Here is a 9,656-nt window from a genome sequence, read left to right as displayed (position 1 = left end):
ACAATGGTGTCCTTTGTAACCTTTTCAAGATACCTGATTGAATCTGCAGGCCCATCCACTTTAAAAACGCTAGCACAATGGATGATGCAATCCTCCATGCAAACCGTGTTGGTGTGAGCTAGTTGGTAGTTTGGTACCCGGGGCAGGGCTGGGCTCATTTTGCCGAGACATAGTTTCAATATATCAACATCACCAAGTAACAAACTAACAACCAATCAAACATACGGGAATACCGGCAGAAATACCACTCACGTGCGGTACTCACTTCAATCCCGGCTTTGAAAAGTCCCGCGGAAACTTATTACTTCTCTCATAAGTCATTCAGAAATATAAATAAAGAAAACGTGGAAGGAAGAGACGACTAGAAAGAGATCATTCCTGCTCTCCACCTCAATTCAACAAAAATGAGACGTACTAGAAATCCTCGTAAGTATTTCTTTCTCTAATCAGCAATTTATCTTTGATTTCTAGCCCTTGGTTATTTTGATTTTCGAATGGATCACAACGTTTTGGCATTTGTTTTGAGTGTTGAAAATCTTGATGAACACAGACATGAAATAGAATGTGGATGAGGACATTAGATTAGGGTTTTGAATAATTCACCTCAAGAGCTAAATCACATTAAGAGAATCTTGGCTCCGACCAATTCATGCCGCGTTACAGAAGAAGGTATATGTGTTTTCAGTTGTTTGCCTTTTTGTCCATGAATTGAATTTTGGATTAATGTCCTTCTTCTTTTGATTATTTCCAGGTCCACGAGTTATCTGAAATTGTTGGATCTCATAGTAAGCTTATTGAAGGAGGAGGAAAGTCGGCGTTAGAGGATGTGGGTTCGGTTGTTAATGGATCGGGTTTCAAGAAGCTCCAGGGGAAGTTGTTTCGTAATTCACCACTGAGACCTTTTAATAAAGATGTAAAGGTTGCTTGAAAACTATATTCGCCTAAAAACTTATTCAGCTCGAGAAAATGTGAATTCTGGATCCAAGTTGGGTTTCTTTCGTTCCTTTTTATATCTTGTAATGCGATTAGGACAACTTTGTAAATAACAACTGCTAGGGAGTAACTTCTAGAAGCAGGAAAGATATGGTTAGTATGAAACTAATTAATCAACCTATTTACCCCTCCACAGCCTCCTAAATCTACTGCTGGATTCAAGGTGATTACTAATGTTATTGTACCTACTGCTGAAAAGGATTCTACAAATCTTGATGCTGACACTAGCAAAGTTGTAGCTCCTCTTCGCCAAAACACTTGCTGTGATGGAAAGACTTCGAATGCTCATACTCAGCGACCGGTATCTTTAACGATAATTTTTAAACATCACCATCAAATTATTTATATACAGTGCAAATCTAAGATCAATAAAGGGAGAACATAACAGACCCTAAAAACCCACCTGCAAACAAGCCAACGTTTCTCCAAAAAATAATGTATTTCCATTGGAAAGCAAACAAATTCTGTCAAAAAGGCCAAACACTTCTGTACTGCTCTGGTACATGCTGAAAATAATAGTGCATCCGGTGCTGGCAAGTTTCTTCAAAGTTACCATCATCAGAAGTGCAGAAACACTGGAAAGAAGAAATATTAACTGTTAAACCAATCCCATGACAAGTTATACTTACTAGATTTAGAGCGCAAAGGATACAAATTCACAAGAAACACAAATCACTGTATGCTGGATCATAAGGACCCAGATTCCTCGAACAACATAGCTGTCTCACATTTACAAAACTGTTTAGCACCGGTTTTTTTAAAGTTTTTAACCCATTAAGCAAAAACATTATCATCTATTCCTATAAGTAGTCTCGTTCTTTGGGTTCTTATTCTTATTCAAATGTAGTATAAAAACACTGAGAGATTGATTATATACTTTCAATGACCCAAGGGAGGTTCTTCTAATTTTTTTAAAAGAAAAGCTAATTGTAATTTAAGTGATGTGAGGGAGCTTATTGTAGTGCTTCTAAATTGCTAACAAAGGGAAATAAAAAATAGCCTACTCGATAGTGATTGAGTGTTCTAGGAAGTTTGGTTATCAAACAGTGTAAGAGGAGATGTGAAAATAGATGAAAGATGACCTATAGGTGGGAAAATAACACAATTTGCAACTCACCATATAACTAACTCAACCTAAAAAGAAATGCTAGATCAAGAGCCACCCAACCCAATTGCATAATTCTCTTAATCACTTCAATTGGGACAAGGAGAAGAAAGGGGAAAAGGGGACATATGAGAGTTTTAAGACTTGACCCATCGAGTCAATTTCACGAAAGATTGTCTGGATCGCAGTAAATGTTTGGTTTACTTTTGTTCACGTGTTTTTCCTGGTCCAGAATAACTACTCCCACCTTGCATAGGCACTAAGAGTCGACTGTGCACTTTCGGTGTTGGGTTATCAACACATCAATGCTACTACCAGATGCATGACTATAAAAAAAAAAAAACACCAGATTAACTGATGCAGTGATGTACTAATCTGAGTTAGAAGATTAATGATACCTGTCAAGATGATAAAGAGGTTCATCTATAAATAAGATCTGTGGTCGATAACAAGTTCCCTTGAGATATTAACCCGTCTTCTCTCACCATTAGGGAGGCCCTTCATATAACAGTGCCCACCAATCAGTTTGTTCGCATAATCTCCCAAAGACATAGCAAGGATGGCATCCTCCACCAAACTCTTCTTTTGCAAGAATCCAGGAAGTTGTAAAAGAGCCGAGTAATATAGCATCTCTCGGACAGTGAGGGATCCTATCAAGGTCGATTCCCTTTCTACATATCCCTGCGAAGTGGGGAAACAAATCTCATTGAACACAGGTCTATCCAAACTAAGACACTTTTTTTATGCATGATGGTGATGGAGATGGTGATTAATATTTATATCACTACAAATAACATTACAGTATTACCATAATTGTAATTAACTAATTATGATAAGAGCAGTATCATTTATCTAGATAAAAAACAGTTATAATGTCAATAACAATAGTAGTAGTAGGTTTATTATTAACAAACTAATGAATACAGGTTCTCCACCAACGTCTGCTTATGATGCTTTAAGGAGAAGGAAGAACAAACCAATACGGGCAGATGAGCAGATCTTGTATGGGGATAACATGCATTATGCAAGCATTCTTTCAATGCTTGGCAGTTTGTTATGTGCATGGAATGTTAACACGAGAGTTACTTAGTTGGATAATCTCAAGGATTGTCTCATGTTTAACTGGTAATTAGTTGGAACGAGTCATGTACAGGTTTCTGTTCATTTTCTAGTTAATGGGTGGGTAGTGATTATGCATGATTTAGTTTTAGATGTGCTCATTTAAACCTTAAAAAAACTCTGATCCGCGGACAAAAATTATGGAATGGAATTCCATTTTGGATCAGACTCATTTTTGTTTGTTTAGTGAGGTGTGGTTCCCTCAATAGAATTCATTTGGAGGTTGAACTTCGGATTAATTCCAATTCTTCTTCACATCATATTCTTTTTATTGTAGCACAGTCGTATCTTGAACATTGCAAACAACAAATAAATTGGTATCAGACTGGTACTAAATCATACTTTTGTTGTTTCCGCAACTTAATAGAAAAAAAAAATGTGTATACACAACTACACAAGTCAAAACATAGCAAGCCCTGTGCAAAATTACAGGTGGGGACTCTCAACTACCTGCTGCGTAAGCCACCTTAGCCTCTTCCTTACACATCTTCTTTCTCCAAGCTTTCATCATTTAGCCTTGTCCAGCTAGGTGCTTCTAAACTAATATAACGGCTGACACACCAGGCCACCACATTTAAGCAACCTAGTAAGTTGCTCAAAACAAAACACACTCAAGCCATTGTCCAATTTGGACTTTTTTGAGTGTTCTGTTTTAAATGGGACTGTACTAGGTATCACATGGAATTTTGGCAGCTTTTGCTTTTTTTCAAACTGGGTCTCTATGGTATGATTGGTATCTCTTCTTTTTCTTGATAAATTCACTTATCACTTGAATAATGACCATTGTCCTTGGTTCACAATACAGATTTTCTAACGCTGAAGTTACTCAAATAATTAGGACCATCATTGACTACCGTTGAAAGAAACCAGATATAAGTATCAGACCACAGACCCTATTTAGATTGTTTTGTCCTTACAGTTTACCCATAGCAACGACCTCATTACTCTATATATATAGTTTACACTAAATATCAAGCACATGAATTGAAAATGCAGGCATTACTCGATATGATATTCCTAAATTAAGCAGAAAACACACCACCTTGCCAATAAAACAAAATGGTATAAATCATTAAAACTTACATAGGATCCATAAGGCAAGCGTGATTTCACCCCATTTACAAACACTTCACCAAACATCTTAGCTGGATCACGCAATCTACCTACAATAAACACAAACCAAACAACATTACATCTTCCAATCCTACATATTTAACAAACATTCATAACAACACACAATGCAACAAAAAAGGCTTTACCCGAAATACCAGTAAGCGTCCCCGGTAAAGCATACCCATTGGAACTCTTAACAACCTTATCAGAATACTTCCTCTTGCCCTTAACAGTAACAGTCAAATCTTTCCAAACAATCGAAACACCCGCAATCTTCCTCACATCATTGGTAGAAATCTCCTGCATTGGTATAGACGGTAACGACCCACTATTAAAAGCTTAGAAAAGAGCAGGTGAACCTGTGGAGTTGGTCCTAGTTCTTCCTCCTCCTCAACTTGATCAATATCAATCTCAGTATCATCCTCCCCCAGTCTGGTGAATCTTCAAAAGAAATGGGTTGTCTTAAATTTGGTTTTCTTAAGTAGTATAAATTATTTGATGGTATTTTTTGTTGTTATTGGACTACTTGCTGATGATGATGAAGATCTATAGTTATCTGACTGTGACTGTATTTCCTCCATCTCAATGTTTCACATTCTACTTTGAACACCACAAGGCTCAAAACCCTAAGAGAGAGAGTGGAAGTGTTTATGTTTTTTTACGGTTCTTTGTCTCTTTTTACTTTAATAAGAGGAGATCTAGTGTAACCAGATGTTGGGATCAAAGATTTGTCTGTATCTAGTTTTGAGTTGATTTCAGGAGTTTAGCATTGATAATTAGTATTCGTAGCACGTACGTTATGGTTATATATCTTTTGCTTTTGTTTCCATAATAACTTGATGATTGTATTCAAAATGAAATCCATAAATTACGTAAGTGAATGAATCAAACTAAAAATTAACAAAATGCCTATCCCAGTAACGTTGTTGATACCTCCACCTCCACAGACGACCCAATGTTATGATTATATCACAATCTTATATCTCTATAAGTTTGTGATTAACTTATTCAAAAGATCTATTTGTTACGTGTGGTTGAATTTTCTTTTGTGAAATAGTTTAGCGATCTTTCTACATACCATCTTCATTATCCAAGAGAAAATTCTTTGAGTACATGTATCAAAGTGATTTTTTTATTATTATTATTTTTTTTATAAAAGTAAGCGCATCCAAAAAAATAGCGTTAACATATAACACAATGATAGCCAAATTGTAGTCCTACTAAAGATCAAGAAAAATACTACAAGTCCTGAAAGTCAACAAAATAAGCTATGAAATTGTAGTTTTGTAGTGAGCCGAATTAAGCCAGCAAAAATATTTCTACATAAGGCAGAATTGAATGTGGTATGCACAAATCTTCACAACTTTTCCACCGACATAAAAAAACTTCAATTCCTGCGGCACTAATCCGACCCCGCATGCCAACGCTGGTGATGGATGGTCCTTGAGCCAGATGCTTTGAACACGTGACAACAAGAACCACAAACAAATCCATAAGCATTATGACGCCTAATATGAGCATGCATCAGACCAGTGACATGAACACATATGCAGGGGCAGACCCAGTATTCCAACTCTAAACAACGATAGCCAGAGTCTTAAATAAAAAAAATAATAGACACATTGTAAAGAAACAACTGAAACACCATAATTCACAAGTAGCCAAATATATATACTAATTCATCAAAGTATCTAGTCAAGTTTGACTACAAATCTATTTAAAAAGCAAAACTACTTAAACGGTATTTTTACAAGTCTTGCGGGCGTCAAAATCATCTATTACTAAATCAATATCATTAGCAAAATCTCTTTCAATATAGATGACCATTGAATCTACAAGAAACTCATCCTCCATCTTGTTTCGAAGCTGTGTTTTGATAAGTTTCATGGCTGAGAACGCCCTTTCTGTAGTTGTTGTAGATATAGGAAGAGTAAGTACAAGACGAACCAATCTATCAATCAAGTGGTAAGATTTCGACTTTCCAGTTTCAACTAATCTTTTACATACTTACATCGTGGATATATTATAGAAAACCAAATTACGACAAACATCAATCTCATAATGCTATAAGCTAATTATCAATATAAATAACTCTTTGATCACTGAAATCTCGAAAGCAAAATCTCTCAAAGAAGACTACAAATATCATCAATCCTAAATGATTTGAAAGCATCTTTAGGGGTCAAAGCAAAGCTAAGAGTAAAAAACTCTATTATTTCATTGGTGAATCTACTTTTCAACTCCATTAACCTAAAATTTATGACATCATTATATATATCAACGCGATACCGATGCTCAAACATTATGCAATTATGTTATTGACAAGAAATCGACCGTGCCATTGTATAACATGCATCCATATAAAGGCATATCAATATTATTCTTCTTGCAAAACTAGTCAACTTCACAAAAAGTGTTCCAACCATCGCCTCTTTGGTTTTGAAGGAGTACTTTTGTGGTGGAGACTAGATGCATAGCGTTAATAATGTCTTGAGATTGATCTTGCAGAGTTTTGCAAAGTATGTTAGTGATTCTCATAGTCTTCGAGTAAAAATGTAACATTAAAACAAACTCAAACGATCTAAGTGCAATAAGAGCACCCTTAGCTTCCCCCCAGTTAGAATTAGTTGATCCGTGTTATGTGTTGTTCTCAAAAACACGAGAAAGTGCACTAAATGAAACTATCAAACTCTTTACAGATTGAAAATGGGAGCTCCAACGAGTGTAACCTAGCTCTCTGCAGTATGTCGTGAATCTAATTCTCCCCTTCTTCCTCTCCCTTCACCACAATCAATCAATTTTTGAATTTCTTCGACTTGAACAACTAGTAACTTCAGGTTTGGTTTAGGAGAAGCCTTAAAATAATTGACAATTGTGCCCAACTTTGAAAAACAACCAAATATCTTATATATCTTTTAGCGGTAAACCAATGCTAATTGTAAACGATGAAGCTAAACAATGCAATGCGTAATATGCATTAGAGCACTCCCTAAGAAATAAAGCTTGCAATCCATTCTAAGCACCCCCGCGTGTTGCTAGCACCATCATACCCTTGACCCCTCATATCATCAACAAAGAGATTGTTCCCAACAAGAATATCATATTTCATTCTTGAAGGTTTGTGAACAAGTGTCATCAATGCATACAACATCTAAAACCGTTCAATGCATTAAAACCACCATAGTCGACAAATCTTAATACAAGAGTCATTTGTTCTTTATTTGAAACATCTTGTAATTCATCAACAAGAATACAAAACTTAGCATCTCTAACTTCCTCGCTAATACCCCACACATGATCACTAATAATATTCAAAAGCTCTTTTGAATATTCGTCAGAAGTATATGTGGCTTTTTCGAAGCATTATCTAAAACGCGATCAATATCATGATCCAATTCAGCTATGAACTCAATAAATTTCCTCAAAATTTCCACGATTACTTGACTTGATTGATTCATCATATCCTCTAAGTGCCACTTTGTAATACAAGCTATCGAGAGTCCGTAAAATAGTTTTCAACATAAACCTATTATTCACTACCTCCCCGCTTGTATTGGGCATTTAAAAGATTACCAATATGCCGAGATGAATTCACTAGATCCTCACAAGTAGCTACAATAGACATATGAGGGGAACAAAGGCCTCCAATATGTTGTAAAATGCACATTTAACTCCACAATGAACTCTCTTCCAACTTCAAATCTATTAACCGCAAAATTAGAACGTCTAGAACTAAAGACAAAAGCAAGGAAAATAGAAAACTATCTTTTTCTTCAGAATATTCTAGCCAAAGAAAAATCGTCAAACCAATGACTATTAAAATACGGTTTTGTTTTCCATCAATGGTGTTTGATATTCGTTGAGTCTAGAATGAAGTGGCCCTAACCGGCATAAGCTTCGCCGGATCTCGTCACGATTAATAGGATATTCACTTATTTTGACGGGGCGTTGTATGAACACTTAAAACTCTCTCACACACAATCTTCTCTCCCTCTTTTCCTCTCATCTCTTTTCTCTTTGTGGCCACCCTCTTTTTCTCCTCTTCTCCTTTTTATATCCTTCTTCATCTCATCCGTCCGTCCATCCGCCTTGTCATCTTATGACCTTCCCCCCGACCATACACCGCCACCCCGTGGACTGGATTTTTCGCGGTCTTGATTCACGCTCCTCCTTGTTCTTGCTTATGTTGCCTCCCTATCCTCTACATCAGCGGACTTAGTCCACCTTTGCACATCGGGCTACTACAAATGCCCTTCACCGACTCCACGGATTACCTGCTTAAGGATCCGGGGTCGAGAACCCTCACCGTTATTCTCTTTTCGCGCCCATACCCTTTTTCTTGGTTTAGCGTGTGAACCTTACTGCCCAATCATCCGCGCATTTTAGCCGCCCTCGATTCTTTTGTGCTTCCACGTGTCGGCCGGCCGGGCTACTCAGCCCGACTCCTCGAGCTCTACAACCCATGAAGTTACATTTTTGCCCTTTCCTATTTAAACACCGCTTTCCCTCTCTTCCTCATTTCACTTTCACTCTCCTTGGTTTTCCATCGCTCTCTCTCCTTCACCCTTCCGATCAAGCTCATTTCGTGCACTTTCTGTGGTTTCTTGGCGGTTCTTTCATCCTTCGGACCTCACCTCAAAGCGTATCCACTCTCCTCGCGCCCCTTTGATGCGTTTTTCTAGGCTTGTTTTACTTTTGATCAAACTAAATGGTGAGTTCTTTCCATATTCTGGCAACTGTCTCTCCATTTTTCGATGTCGAGCTCTAACTCCGCGACTCTTCCACTTCCCCGCTTCACCCCCCAAAGCGTCCCCTTCCTTTTGCCCCATCTACCGCCGCATCTCCCTCCCGATCTCTTTGCTACCTCCACCCTCACAATGTCGTCGTCCTAATTTAGACGCAATTAGGTTGCTTATGGCATTCCAGCCAACATAACCCCTAACCGCGTGCCATCCATCACCCACTACTCACCCTAGTTCCCTCAGGTTCCCGCCGTCCACCTTTGTGATTACCGAGTGGGACAAATTATTGTCATAAGGTCTGGGTTGCCCTCACTCTCTTGGATGTCGAGGGTGTGCAACCACTTCAACATCCCCTGCCAAGGTATAGGAAACTTCTTGAACTATGTATGTTGCGGCACGCCATAATAGAACCCGGCGAGCCCAAAATCACCGGCCGCGATATCTTATCCTACTACTTCCTTAAGAAAAAGCACCAAAGATGTCGATGTGGGATACCAGACCGGCATTCTGTGTAATGCGTCGTCGAGAAGCTACCCCTCTTGCTCGTACTACCTCCTCGGACAAAGTATGACACCATTACCCTT

At 37.9% G+C, this 9,656-nt stretch overlaps 1 long non-coding RNA gene and 1 pseudogene across 2 annotated transcripts; one reads left to right on the top strand and one right to left on the bottom strand.

Annotated features, from left to right (window-relative positions):
• Positions 1-585: 585 nt before the first annotated feature.
• Positions 586-934, top strand: LOC147516231 (uncharacterized). The gene is made up of 2 exons (XR_015213612.1): positions 586-669; positions 752-934. It is a non-coding gene; the product is annotated as an uncharacterized LOC147516231 (long non-coding RNA).
• A 361-nt stretch (positions 935-1,295) lies between these two features.
• On the bottom strand, positions 1,296-4,952 carry LOC147516230 (ABC transporter G family member 3-like; annotated as a pseudogene). The gene is made up of 3 exons (XR_015210984.1): positions 4,301-4,952; positions 2,497-2,779; positions 1,296-1,568 (listed from the first exon to the last, which is right to left on the bottom strand). The product of XR_015210984.1 is annotated as an ABC transporter G family member 3-like (transcript).
• Positions 4,953-9,656: the final 4,704 nt, after the last annotated feature.

This window comes from Coptis chinensis, chromosome 2 (assembly GCF_015680905.1).
Source record: "Coptis chinensis isolate HL-2020 chromosome 2, ASM1568090v1, whole genome shotgun sequence".
NCBI classification, from domain to species: Eukaryota; Viridiplantae; Streptophyta; class Magnoliopsida; order Ranunculales; family Ranunculaceae; genus Coptis; species Coptis chinensis.
The sequence above is the reverse complement of the archived record's forward strand: the minus strand, read 5'-3'. Positions and strand labels throughout refer to the sequence as shown.